This window comes from Schistocerca nitens, chromosome 8 (assembly GCF_023898315.1).
Source record: "Schistocerca nitens isolate TAMUIC-IGC-003100 chromosome 8, iqSchNite1.1, whole genome shotgun sequence".
Lineage (NCBI taxonomy): Eukaryota > Metazoa > Arthropoda > Insecta > Orthoptera > Acrididae > Schistocerca > Schistocerca nitens.
The window spans coordinates 514,496,135-514,509,799 of NC_064621.1; positions in this window are offsets into that span (position 1 = coordinate 514,496,135).

Consider the following 13,665-nt stretch of genomic DNA (forward strand, 5'->3'; position numbering starts at 1 on the left):
CTCACTTATTTGTTACATAATTTAATTCTTAATTTCTTTGCGTGTTTTTGGGTACTTGCATTGTTTAATTCATAAATTTCGGGTGTATTATAGTATTTGAGAGTTGTAGCATCGCCCTTTAGTACCTGAATAGTGTAAAATTGCGTAGTCTCCTTCTGCCGCCGAGCAGTGTGTCAGCAGTGCGCAAGTAGCAGCATTACTGCATTTACTAGGCAATCTTGTATTTTAATAACCGTTTAAATTTTGTGTCGATTTGTTTGTGCTCTCTGTAGATTAGTTCAGACGTTCTTTGCACAACAGTTTTTAGCATGGATAGGAACTGTGACTGCTGTGTGCGGATGTGGGCTGAGTTGGCATCCCTTCACTCCCAGCTTCAGACAGTGTTGGCTTCGGTCACACAGCTTGAGGCTGTCGCCAATGGGCATCACTGTGGGGGTCCGGATGGGGGTTTGTCGGGGACGGCCAGCTCGTCCCACGCATCCCCCGATCAGACTACGGCTGTGGCTGCCCAGGATACTGCCCACATTGAGGCTGACCCCTCACCCGTGGTAGAGTGGGAGGTCGTCTCCAGGTGTGGCACGGGGCGAAAGACATTCCGCAGGGCTGAACAGAAGGCCTCTCCAGTTTGTCTGACGAACAGGTTTCAGGGTCTGTCTCTGGCTGATACTGATCTTCGGCCAGACATGGCTGCTTGTCCTGTTCCAGAGGTTGCCCCTCAGTCTGCAAGATCCGGGCGGTCGCAGAGGGTGGGCTTACTGGTAGTTGGGAGCTCCAACGTCAGGCGCGTAATGGGGCCCCTTAGGGATATGGCAGCAAGAGAGGGGAATAAAACCAATGTGCACTCCGTGTGCATACTGGGGGGAGTCATTACAGATGTGGAAAGGGTCCTTCCGGATGCCATGAAGGGTACAGGGTGCACCTATCTGCAGGTGGTCGCTCATGTCGGCACCAATGATGTGTGTCGCTATGGATCGGAGGAAATCCTCTTTGGCTTCCAGCGGCTATCTGATCTGGTGAAGACTGCCAGTCTCGCTAGCAGGATGAAAGCAGAGCTCACCATCTGCAGCATCTTTGACAGGACTGACTGCGGACCTTTGGTACAGAGCCGAGTGGAGGGCCTGAATCAGAGGCTGAGACGGTTCTGCGACCGTGTGGGCTGCAGATTCCTCGACTTACGCCATAGGGTGGTGGGGTTTCGGGTTCCGCTGGATAGGTCAGGAGTCCACTAAACACAGCAGGTGGCTACAGGGGTAGCAGGGGTTGTGTGGCGTGGACTGGGCGGTTTTTTAGGTTAGATGGCCTCGGGCAAGTACAGAAAGGGCAACAGCCTCAAAGGGTGCGGGACAAAGTCAGGACATGCGGGGACCAAGCAGCAATTGGTATTGTAATTGTAAACTGTCAAAGCTGCGTTGGTAAAGTATCGGAACTTCAAGCGCTGATAGAAAGTACCGAAGCTGAAATCGTTATAGGTACGGAAAGCTGGCTGAAGCCAGAGATAAATTCTGCCGAAATTTTTGCAAAGGCACAGGCGGTGTTTAGAAAGGATAGATTGCATGTAAGTGGTGGTGGCGTGTTTGTCGCTGTTAGTAGTAGTTTATCCTGTAGTGAAGTAGAAGTGGATAGTTCCTGTGAATTATTCTTTTTACCGACCTCCCGACTCAGCAGCATTAGTGGCAGAACAACTGAGAGAAAATCTGGAATACATTTCACATAAATGTCCTCAGCATGTTATAGTCTTAGGTGGAGATTTCAATTTACCAGATATAGACTGGGACACTCAGATGTATAGGACGGGTGGTAGGGGCAGAGCATCGAGTGACATTATACTGAGTGCACTATCCGAAAATTGCCTCGAGCAATTAAACAGAGAACCGACTCGTGGAGATAACATCTTGGACCTACTGATAACGAACAGACCCGAACTTTTCGACTCTGTAAGCGCAGAACAGGGAATCAGTGATCATAAGGCCGTTGCATCATCCCTGAATATGGAAGTAAATAGGAATATAAAAAAAGGGAGGAAGGTTTATCTGTACTAGAAGGCAGATTTCAGACTACCTAACAGATCAAAACGAAAACTTCTGTTCCGACACTGACAATGTTGAGTGTTTATGGAAAAAGTTCAAGGCAATCGTAAAATGCGTTTTAGACAGGTACGTGCCCAGTAAAACTGTGAGGGACGGCAAAAACCCCCCGTGGTTCAACAACAAAGTTAGGAAACTTCTGCGAAACCAAAGAGAGCTTGTAACACCATAGCTCTAATGCTGTACGGATTTATTTTGCCCTTTGTTTTGGTTTAATGTTATAACACTGAGTATCTGTAAAGGTTGTTGGATTGAATCGATAACACAAAATTGTATACTCCTTTCTTTGTGTAAATTTTGATGTCATGATTTGATTCTATGCAATGTAGTGTATCTGTCATTTAAATTCTTTGTCCCAATTGGAGGGAGACAAAACTTACTGTATATATTTGGAATTTATTTAAATAATTTTTTGTAGAAATACTAATATGTGCAAATGTTCTGTTTTATTTAAAATGTTCGTTTGCTGTTATGTAAACTGCTGACCTTCACTTAGGGTTCTTAGTTAATTTGTATGTAAAAGGTGTGGTAGTTCCCCTCGGGAACGGAACTTAGTAGCGCGCGCAAGTTGTGGTTGGCCTAGGTTGAAAAGGTGGAACAAGAGTCAGTCGGGGACGATCTACCAAACTGTGCAGTGCCCATGTAAAAGTTGTATATTGTGCTGGTTCCTAGAGAGGCTTTTCCTGCCGCTTAACAATGCCTCGGATAGATGGATAAATAGCTGGAACTATTCTGTAATTGGTATCTATCATCGTCACCAAGAAGGGACAGAGTCCGGCAATTCTGCCTGCAAATCCACCTACCAATATGCAACTGCCACCACATTGCGCAATCATTATAATGGAGTTCTATAGTAATGTACAGTGAAGGATCAGCTCATTGGATGTTTTAGTGTGCACAAATGTAACGTAACTTATAACTGAATTCATGTACCTACCTTAATTTTTTCCCTATCACAACACCTCTCAGGTTCCTCTCCATTTGAACTATGATTACCGAGTGTCCTAGTTAGTGGAAAAAATGAAAGCCTCAAAGACAAATATTTAATCAAATAATGTTGTTTGATCTTTGGTAAGAAGAGAGTATTCAGATTTACTGTGGATTTAGTGAAATTGTGAGAGGTAGTAAATGTAGTCTTGTGAAAGCCTCTCAGTGATGGAAACAGTCCAATTTAAAGTTTTTTTGGAGTTTCATAGTCACCTATTTAATCATATCCTTGAAAATAGAAGACTGTGGTAATAAAGACAATTTGCTGTTTCGTTTAAAGATTAAAAGTTCTTTAAACTGAGGCTCATAAAGTTTTGCTTAGTTAATGATCATAGTGCTGCCTGTAGTAAATTTTAAAAGGTGAGTCAGTTTCTTGTAAATTTGTCAACATTGTGTCTCACTGTAGTAAAAGTGGAAAACTGCAATAGTGGAAAATTATATACTCATGCTTGCTAAGCACTTGTTTCTTTTGAGTATTGAAAGTGCATATTAATATTCTAATAAGATCCTCAGGTTATCCTCTACCACTATTTATGAAAACAATAATTACTTTATTCAAAAGACAGTGAGAAGTAACCTTTAGTGAATTCCATTTAACTTTCATTCATTGAGAGATATTTAACCTGTGACCAGTTCATAATTTTGCAGTGAACTACATTTATAATTTTATGTCAGCTAGGAAAATGTTTGAACAATAATACTGAACCTATGTCCTATTTATGATTCTGCAGTGAATATTAATAGTAATGTTATAAATCTTATTCAGTTTGAATAAGCCCTGAAAGTAATAGTGTGTTCCGTTATCTGTTATATTTTTGCAAATAGTTTGTGCTTCTCTAGCTGCTAGTTCCAATCTTAACGTTGAGATATGCAGGTGTCAGAGTTCATTGCACTCGCGTGTGGTAAAGTATAGGTTGTGTTTGTCCGTTAAAGTGACTAATAACTATCTTCTTGAACAAGAATTTTAATCATTCTCTTGCCTAATTAGGCTGGCGACCGTTTTCTTTATCCTTTAAACAGTGTGGATAGGCTAAATATTATTTATTACTGTTTAAATATTTACGTATTTCTGACTTTCGCTTCCGATACGCCACCTCCGTTAGGTATATCACGGTCAACATAACAAAATTCCTCTCAGAGGGTAACACTGCTCTGTTGCTTTATACCATAATTACTTTAACAAGATAGTTTTTATTTCAATATTTGCCTCCAACTTAAAGGTTATGGTATAGCAGTAGCAGACAGGAGTGTTATACGTGGCTTTTCGGTAACAGGACTACTTGTTCTGTTGGGGTATAGTACGTAATTTGGTATTTCGTAGTACAAGCTACGTAAATGCTGTTGCAGTGTTACAAGCTTCATTGCAAGTTTAAACGCAGCCAAAACCTCTCAGACAAACAGAAGCAAAACGATGTCAAAGTAAGCGTAAGGAGGGCTATGCGTGAAGCGTTCAGTGAATTCGAAAGTAAAATTCTATGTACCGACTTGACAGAAAATCCTAGGAAGTTCTGGTCTTACGTTAAATCAGTAAGTGGCTCGAAACAGCATATCCAGACACTCCGGGATGATGATGGCATTGAAACAGAGGATGACAGGCGTAAAGCTGAAATACTAAACACCTTTTTCCAAAGCTGTTTCACAGAGGAAGACCGCATTGCAGTTCCTTCTCTAAGTCCTCGCACAAACGAAAAAATGGCTGACATCGAAATAAGTGCCCAAGGAATAGAAAAGCAACTGAAATCACTCAACAGAGGAAATTCCACTGGACCTGACGGGATACCAATTCGATTCTACACAGAGTACGCGAAAGAACTTGCCCCCCTTCTAACAGCCGTGTACCGCAAGTCTCTAGAGGAACGGAAGGTTCCAAATGATTGGAAAAGAGCACAGATAGTCCCAGTCTTCAAGAAGGGTCGTCGAGCAGATGCGCAAAACTATAGACCTATATCTCTGACGTCGATCTGTTGTAGAATTTTAGAACATGTTTTTTGCTCGCGTATCATGTCGTTTCTGGAAACCCAGAATCTACTCTGTAGGAATCAACATGGATTCCGGAAACAGCGATCGTGTGAGACCCAACTCGCTTTATTTGTTCATGAGACTCAAAAATATTAGATACAGGCTCCCAGGTAGATGCCATTTTCCTTGACTTCCGGAAGGCGTTCGATACTGTTCCGCACTGTCGCCTGATAACAAAGTAAGAGCCTACGGAATATCAGACCAGGTGTGTGGCTGGATTGAAGAGTTTTTAGCAAACAGAACACAGCATGTTGTTCTCAATGAAGAAACGTCTACAGACGTTAAAGTAACCTCTGGCGTGCCACAGGGGAGTGTTATGGGACCATTGCTTTTCACAATATATATAAATGACCTAGTAGATAGTGTCGGAAGTTCCATGCGGCTTTTCGCGGATGATGCTGTAGTATACAGAGAAGTTGCAGCATTAGAAAATTGCAGCGAAATGCAGGAAGATCTACAGCGGATAGGCACTTGGTGCAGGGAGTGGCAACTGACCCTTAACATAGACAAATGTAATGTATTGCGAATACACAGAAAGAAGGATCCTTTATTGTATGATTATATGATAGCGGAACAAACACTGGTAGCAGTTACTTCTGTAAAATATCTGGGAGTATACGTGCGGAACGATTTGAAGTGGAATGATCATATAAAATTAATTGTTGGTAAGACGGGTACCAGGTTGAGATTCATTGGGAGAGTCCTTAGAAAATGTAGTCCATCATCAAAGGAGGTGGCTTACAAAACACTCGTTCGACCTATACTTGAGTATTGCTCATCAGTGTGGGATCCGTACCAGGCCGGGTTGACGGAGGAGATAGAGAAGATCCCAAGAAGAGCGGCGCGTTTCCTCACAGGGTTATTTGGTAAGCGTGATAGTGTTACAGAGATGTTTAGCAAACTCAAGTGGCAGACTCTGCAAGAGAGGCGCTCTGCATCGCGGTGTAGCTTGCTGTCCAGTTTTCGAGAGGGTACGTTTCTGGATGAGGTATCGAATAGATTGCTTCCCCATACTTATACCTCCCGAAGAGATCACGAATGTAAAATTAGAGAGATTCGAGCGCGCACGGAGGCTTTCCGGCAGTCGTTCTTCCCGCGAACCATACGCGACTGGAACAGGAAAGGGAGGTAATGACAGCGGCACGTAAAGTGCCCTCCGCCACACACCGATGGGTGGCTTGCGGAGTATAAATGTAGATGTAGATGAGTCAACATAATTCACGTTGTGGGCATGGGGACGTCCAAAGACGGTAGCTCCTTTCTGCCATTGTGTCACGTCTCCACCTCACTCATCTTACTGCGCTGATCCCATACGATCTCCTGGCATATGTTATATTTGTGTTGTTTGTTATTTCTGACATGTCTGAAAGAACAGTCGCAACATATGTATAACCAAGGCGATATGGGCAAGATCCCTATACGGCAGATGCACACCAAGCTCGAACTCTTACGGGAATCGGCGAGATGCCGCGGCCAATGAGTCTAATAAGCAGGGCACGGCATCAGTAGTATGAGGTACAAGTTAAGAATTTGAGCCTAACGGGAGGCGTGCTAGGGTAGCCCGTGCGGCTGTGGTGACCACTGTGTCCGGATGGGATAGTGGTCAGTAAGCAGGAGACCTGGGTTCAAATCCAAGTCTGGCACAAATTTTCAACTTGCCCGTTTGATATAAATTAGTGCTCACTGGCAGCTATTGTCTGTAATTCCTTTTTTGTCTTCAATGACACGTACACACCAATCCACTGAAATGACTTACGCCAGATGTGAAAGGACACATACTCGTAAAAACGCAAATCAGCATAGCATGATTGACTGGGAGTCCCTCAAGGAGGATGTTGAGCCACCTGTTTGTAGGTTCTTCCAACTGGACACCACTTCGGCGAGTTGCAGGTCCATAACCTACCCCAACAATCCTGTAGGGGAAAGAGGACCAGCAGATTAACATGGAATCCGAACCACGTATGGTTCCTGACACGCCTTCACATCGTTGAGAGGCGAAGGCTAACGTAAAGATAGACTGAATAATTCCGATAGGTTTGTTTATAAATAAATAAATCTTGTGCTACCAGTCACGATTTTTCTTTATTTTACTTTTCGCACGACGCGTTTCGAGAAATAATTCGCATTTTAAAGTACGTTTATTGTGTGTATTAAGCCATTTCTTTTGATGTAGTCAGTGTGTGTGAGTCTGCTTCATTTCGTTGACTTTTACTGCGATACATAAGAAACACGCGAATTTTTAGTTGGGTATTAATACTTTTTGTGAAGTTAGTGGCGAAATTTAGAAGAATTTGTAAATACAGTTTTCTAATGGTCCATTTGTGCAAAGTCTCACATACACTAAACATTACACACAACTTGTTGTACACTTTACAAATCGAAAATATGGCCCGCATCTCGTGGTCGTGCGGTAGCGTTCTCGCTTCCCACGCCCGGGTTCCCGGGTTCGATTCCCGGCGGGGTCAGGGATTTTCTCTGCCTCGTGATGGCTGGGTGTTGTGTGCTGTCCTTAGGTTAGTTAGGTTTAAGTAGTTCTAAGTTCTAGGGGACTTATGACCACAGCAGTTGAGTCCCATAGTGCTCAGAGCCATTTGAACCATTCGAAAATATGTAAACAAAACAGTTACAAAGATCTTGTTATAGGTAGTCCACAGAGATAAGATTATAGGTCTGCTCTGAGTACCTGGTGTTGAAATTTCGGCCTGTTGTCGTAGGTAGAACATGGAGCATTCCTGGCATGTTACTCTGTTTATTCCAGAGTCTGAATATGGATCATGATTACACTTTATTTAATGTATTAGTTTTTGCTGTAGTTTATTAGATGTAGGAACCCAATTGTTACTCTGTGATTTTTGAAAATATTTGCAATCTTCTGTGATACATTACCTACGGATGGAACACTAGATACACAATTGTTTTTCTCTTTTTCTTCTGTGGTGCAGTTTGTACCTGGGTTTTTCTTCACTTTGTCTAAGATTGTGTCAACCATGGAAACATTGTAACCATTGGTAACTGCAATCTTTTTCACTGTGTTTATTTCTTGTTGCATATTTTCTTGCTTCAATGGTATTTTTGTTGCCCTATGCAGCATTTAACTGTATGCTGCCTGTTTATGGATATTTGGGTGACATGAGGTTGCAGGGATTGTGGTGTCAGTCATTGTGTTTTTCCTATAAATTTTGAATGTGAATGTGTTGTTGTGTCTTCTAATATGTCACCACCAACTACACAGAGCACATTAGAGCATACACACACAACAAACACACTACATCAGCAATAGCAACACACATACATAATACAGGACACCCATTTGGAAAAAAAGAGCAAAATATCAAAGTACTCCACCGACTAAATGAAGGACAAAATGGATTTGCTTGAAGAACTGGAGATGTATTCACATTACAGCAAATATGAAGATAAAATATTAAATGAAAAACTTGAAAGTGAATCAGTGAATTTCTTGAAATGTTTCGATAATATACTTAAATAATAATAGTAAAACATAGAAATAAGCACAATTGTAAAATGAATATAAGTAATTTATGAGCCCAATTGTTAAGATAAATAACCTCTGTACAAAAGCATATCATAATCTGTGGAAGACCTATAATGTTGATTATCACTGTTAGCATTCAACCGCGATTCTTATACATATTTTAACAACGCGTTTCGAGAGACAATGCTCTCATCATCAGGTTGTAAAATCTATGTCATGAATTAAACGGACTAAAAAGACCAAATATCATCACCAAAAGTTGGGAAGTCCATAGAGTAAAACAGAATTAAAAGTATATTGGACTGTGAGTCCTCGTCTTACATACACAACAGCTCCCGAGCCGGCGCAGTCGACAGCATATTTGGTAGCTATGGGACGGCCATTGACTTGTGGCAACAACTTCAATGTAAGACGAGGACTCACAGTCCAATATACTTTTAATTCTGTTTTACTCTATGGACTTCCCAACTTTTGGTGATGATATTTGGTCTTTTTAGTCCGTTTAATTCATGACATAGATTTTACAACCTGATGATGAGATCATTGTCTCTCGAAACGCGTTGTTAAAATATGTATAAGAATCGCGGTTGAATGCTAACAGTGATAATCAGTATAACGACAACTGCTACCTCGACTCCATAATGGATTATATAAAACCTATAATGTTATCTTTGTGAACTACCTGTAAGAAGGTCTTTGTAACTGTTTTGTTTATATAAGATATTTTCGATGTGTAAAGTGTACAACAAGTTGTGTATGATGTTTAGTGTGTGTGAGACTCGGTACAAATGGACCATTAGAAAACTGTAAGTACAAATTCTTCTAAATTTCGCCATTAACTTCACAAAAAGAATTGATACCCAACTAGAAATTCGCGTGTTTCTTATGTAGCGCAGTAAAAGTCAACGAAATGAAGCAGACTCACACACACTGACAACACTGGCTTAATACACACAAAAAACGCACTTGAAAATGCGAAAAGTAAAATAAAGAAAAATCGTGACTGGTAGCAGAAGATTTATTTATTTATTAACAAACCTATTGTTTCTACACTCGCAGGCTTTCAAAAACCATTTGTAATGGATCAAATCAGATGAATAATTCCGGTGTGTGACCGGGATACGGCCGGCCACGGTGGCCGAGCGGTTCTAGGCGCTTCAGTCCGGAACCGTGCTGCTGCTATGGTCGCAGGTTCGAATCCTGCCTCGGTCATGGATGTGTGTGATGTCTTTAGGTTAGTTAGGTTTAAGTAATTCTAAGTCTAGGTGACTGATGACCTCAGATGTTAAGTCCCATAGAGCTTAGAGCCATTTGAATCGGGGTACGGTCTCGTGACCTTGCCGCCTTCAGTCTCACACTTCACCACAAGACGGCCAACCTAAACCAACGGCCAGGTGACCACCTGATATCAGTTCTACATCACATGTGGAACTCCAAAGCATCCAGTGTGCTCATTTAAGGAGCTCACTATATTTCGTCCGCGGAGCTTAACTTACTTTCACTTGCCCCGCATGGTGAATCCGAGAATCTGCTGCCATTTCCTGGAACACATGAAGATACATTCTTTGCCTGTTATTCCTCACAGGCACATAAAACTAACAAATGTTACATCGCGAATTTCTATTGAAACTGCATCATACTCGTAGATATGCATCACTTCATCTACAAAACTAAAATTATCAACCAGCAAGAAACGTGACCTAGTTTCACATAATATATAACATTCTGGTGAGGGTTCCATCGTAAAGTGTTCGATTCTTTTTTCTTTTTTTTCAGCCTGTCCTACATGTTACGACTGCCACTTCTACAAAAGCCCCTGTAAAATGCAAATTGTTCAATGTGGAATGGAGATAAGTACTGCTATTAACAGTGGCCATACAACGCTCGTGATGTGAGCCTATCGATTCTCTCCACGGTCGAGCTCTGTCGCAATGGTGTTTAATGTCTGCTCTGGGTATGAGAGCACGCGCTGCGGACGAGTGACTAACAATCCGAAGTACGTCTGGCACGCGCCTGAAATCGGGAAGCAGTCACGTGACGCGCCTCGCTGGCTACTTCTGAGCCACCATATTGGATTCAGCATATTTCGGTTGTTTCCGCATTATAAACTTGCGCTTTTTGACAGAATGCTGTTTTAAGGCAAAATTACGGTGAAGATGTATCACTCAAATGTCAGTTAGTGACCACATCACCTGTGAAAGTTCTAAGAAAATTTAGTATAAACAGTTTTAATACAACATCTGCTACGTGTTTTCTGTAGTCGCGTGGTTAGAAATGTGGATGTTAAGAAGTGGACGAAACTAGGTTCAAATCTAAGTATAGGCATTTTTTTTTTTATTTTCGTGTTTGTAACATATTCTGGGAGTTCCTTATTCATGTAACGGAACTATGTTCAGTAACAATAGACGTTATTTATGTGTAAGAGCATGCTGTCTCAGGAATGAGTTCCTTCCATTTTGTGACCTCACTCTGATTAAAAAAAGAAAGATGAAATAGCTGCGAGTGGAAAAACCAGCAATGACACTTATATTCCTTCTTGGCAGAAGTATTTGACGGTTTTTTCCGAATACGTAGCGATTTCCAGAGGGTGTGGCTAGGCGGGAATCTAAGAAGTCAACTTGAATTGTTGCTAGTAAACGAACAGAAACGGTAAATATATTGATCCATCCATGTTAATTGTGCTTACCGATGGACTTGGGCAATTTCAGCAGGACAATGCGACACCCTTCAAGTCCAGAATTCCTACAGAGTGGCTCCAGGAACACTCTTAAGAGCTTAAACACTTCCGCTGGTCACCAGACTCCGCAGACATGAACATTATTGAACTATCTGAGATGACTTGCAACGTGCTGTTCGGAAGAGATCTCCACCCCCTTGTACTCTTGCGGATTTATGGACAGCCCTGCAGCACATAGTGTCAGTTCCCTCCACCACTACATCAGACATTAGTCGAGTCCATGCCACGTCGTATTGCGACACTTCTGCGTGTTCATAGATGTACCAGTTTCTTTGACTCTTCAATGTAAATGCGGCCAAGGCAGTGAAGCCAGACGAGATTGTAGTCGATCTCTCCTCATAAGGGCGCGCAACCACCGAGCTTTTTACGGGCCATTGCGTGAAGTACGATAGCACGGTTCAGGTAGAAACACGGCCACCAGGATCAAGAAATACTGTCGACGAAGTGTGGTTTGTAAGAGATCGCTGGTGTCTAGTACTTGTTGTATCGGTGAATAGGCAGACTACAGTGCATCTTATTAAGTAGCGGGTGACTATATGTGCAGACTGCGTAACTCTGCTTAATCCAACATTGCAGTACAGAGGGATTGGGGACACGCGTGTACACAGCCACTGGACGCCTTTTCTCAAGAATCGTCGAGGTGCCAGTACATGAAAAGGGACGTCATGTGATAAAATCCTTATCGCCAGTGTGATGGAGCTGAGGCCACACGTAAGTCGTGTTTGAAATGAATTGGGACAAACGGGAACTGTTCCTCACAGATGAAAACACATAAGAGTAACAACCATTTCGTGTGCGCTCATTTGTACTACAGGTGTCCATGTTAAATACGATAATTCACCAGCCTACCGTTCGCTATTTATGTCTTTAATTCAACAGACTGAGCGTGTGGGAGATGATGCAGTTGTTAAGACATTGCACACGAGATTTAAATACCCACACTGCCTTCCAAACGAACATTTTTCCTGGTTTCCCTAAAATGTTTAAAACAAATCAAGTACGGACTTGATTACTATAAAGATGATATGACGTATTTTCGTCTTCCATTCTCTTCCAATCCATCTCTACTGCCTTGGTCGTTAACTGTACGTCAAACCTTAATCTTCCTCCCTCCATGAACTGGAGAGTAGACAGATGCCTAAATATAGCATACTGGGGGCTATAGCTCTAGTAGGTACTATAACCTAGTGGGTATAGTATGAAGCCAAAGCCCTGTGTCACAGCAAGTGGAAAATAGCAGTTGAAGATTCACAGCTAATCGAATCAGACGAGATGTTTCAAAGTAAGCCATATTGCGTATTTCTCCATACTACAAGTTTTATGTACGTAAGTACAGTTTATTTTTTAGTTAAAATTACGTTCTGGTAAAGGAAATTGGTACATCGTTATTGAAAACCGTTGCTTTCTATAGCATGCATTGTTGATATAATGTGACAGCTTCATTTATTTATTTATTTACTGTTCCGTGGGACCAAATTAAGGAGAAGTCTCCATGGTCATGGAACGAGTCAATACATGAAATTATAACACGATAGTACAAACAGATAAAATGAAATATAAGAAACATATTCAGGCGAAAAGTTGTAAGTTTAAATAAATAAAATCAACAATGTAACACTGGAATTTGCTTAATTTTTCAGCTCTTCCAGGAGCTCCTCGACAGAATAGAAGGTGTGAGCCATGAGGAAACTCTTCAGTTTAGACTTAAAAGTGTTTGGGCTACTGCTAAGATATTCGAGTTCTTGTGGTAGCTTATTGAAAATGGATGCAGCGGAATAGTGCACTCCTTTCTGCACAAGAGTCAAGGAAGTGCATTCCACATGCAGATTTGATTTCTGCCTAAGCTGCTAACTCTTGGGAATAAGCTAATATTGCTAACAACAAACGACATTAAAGAAAATATATACTGTGAGGGCAATGTCAGAATTCCCAGACTATTGAATAGGGGTCGACAAGAGGATCTCTAACTTACACCACATATAGCTCGAACAGCCCGTTTTTGAGCCAAAAATACCCTTTTCGAATCAGAAGAATTACCCCAAAAAATAATACCATATGACATAAGCGTATGAAAATATGCGAAGTAGACTACTTTTCGTGTTGAACTGTCACTTATTTCCGATACTGTTCTAATGGTAAATAAAGCAGCATTTAGTTTCTGAACAAGATCCTGAACATGGGCTTTCCACAACAGCTTACTATCTATCCGAACGCCTAGGAACTTGAACTGTTCCGTCTCGCTTATGATATGCCCATTCTGTCTGATCAAAATATCGGTTCTTGTTGAATTGTGGGTTAGAAACTGTAAAAACTGAGTCTTACTGTGATTTAGCATCAAATTA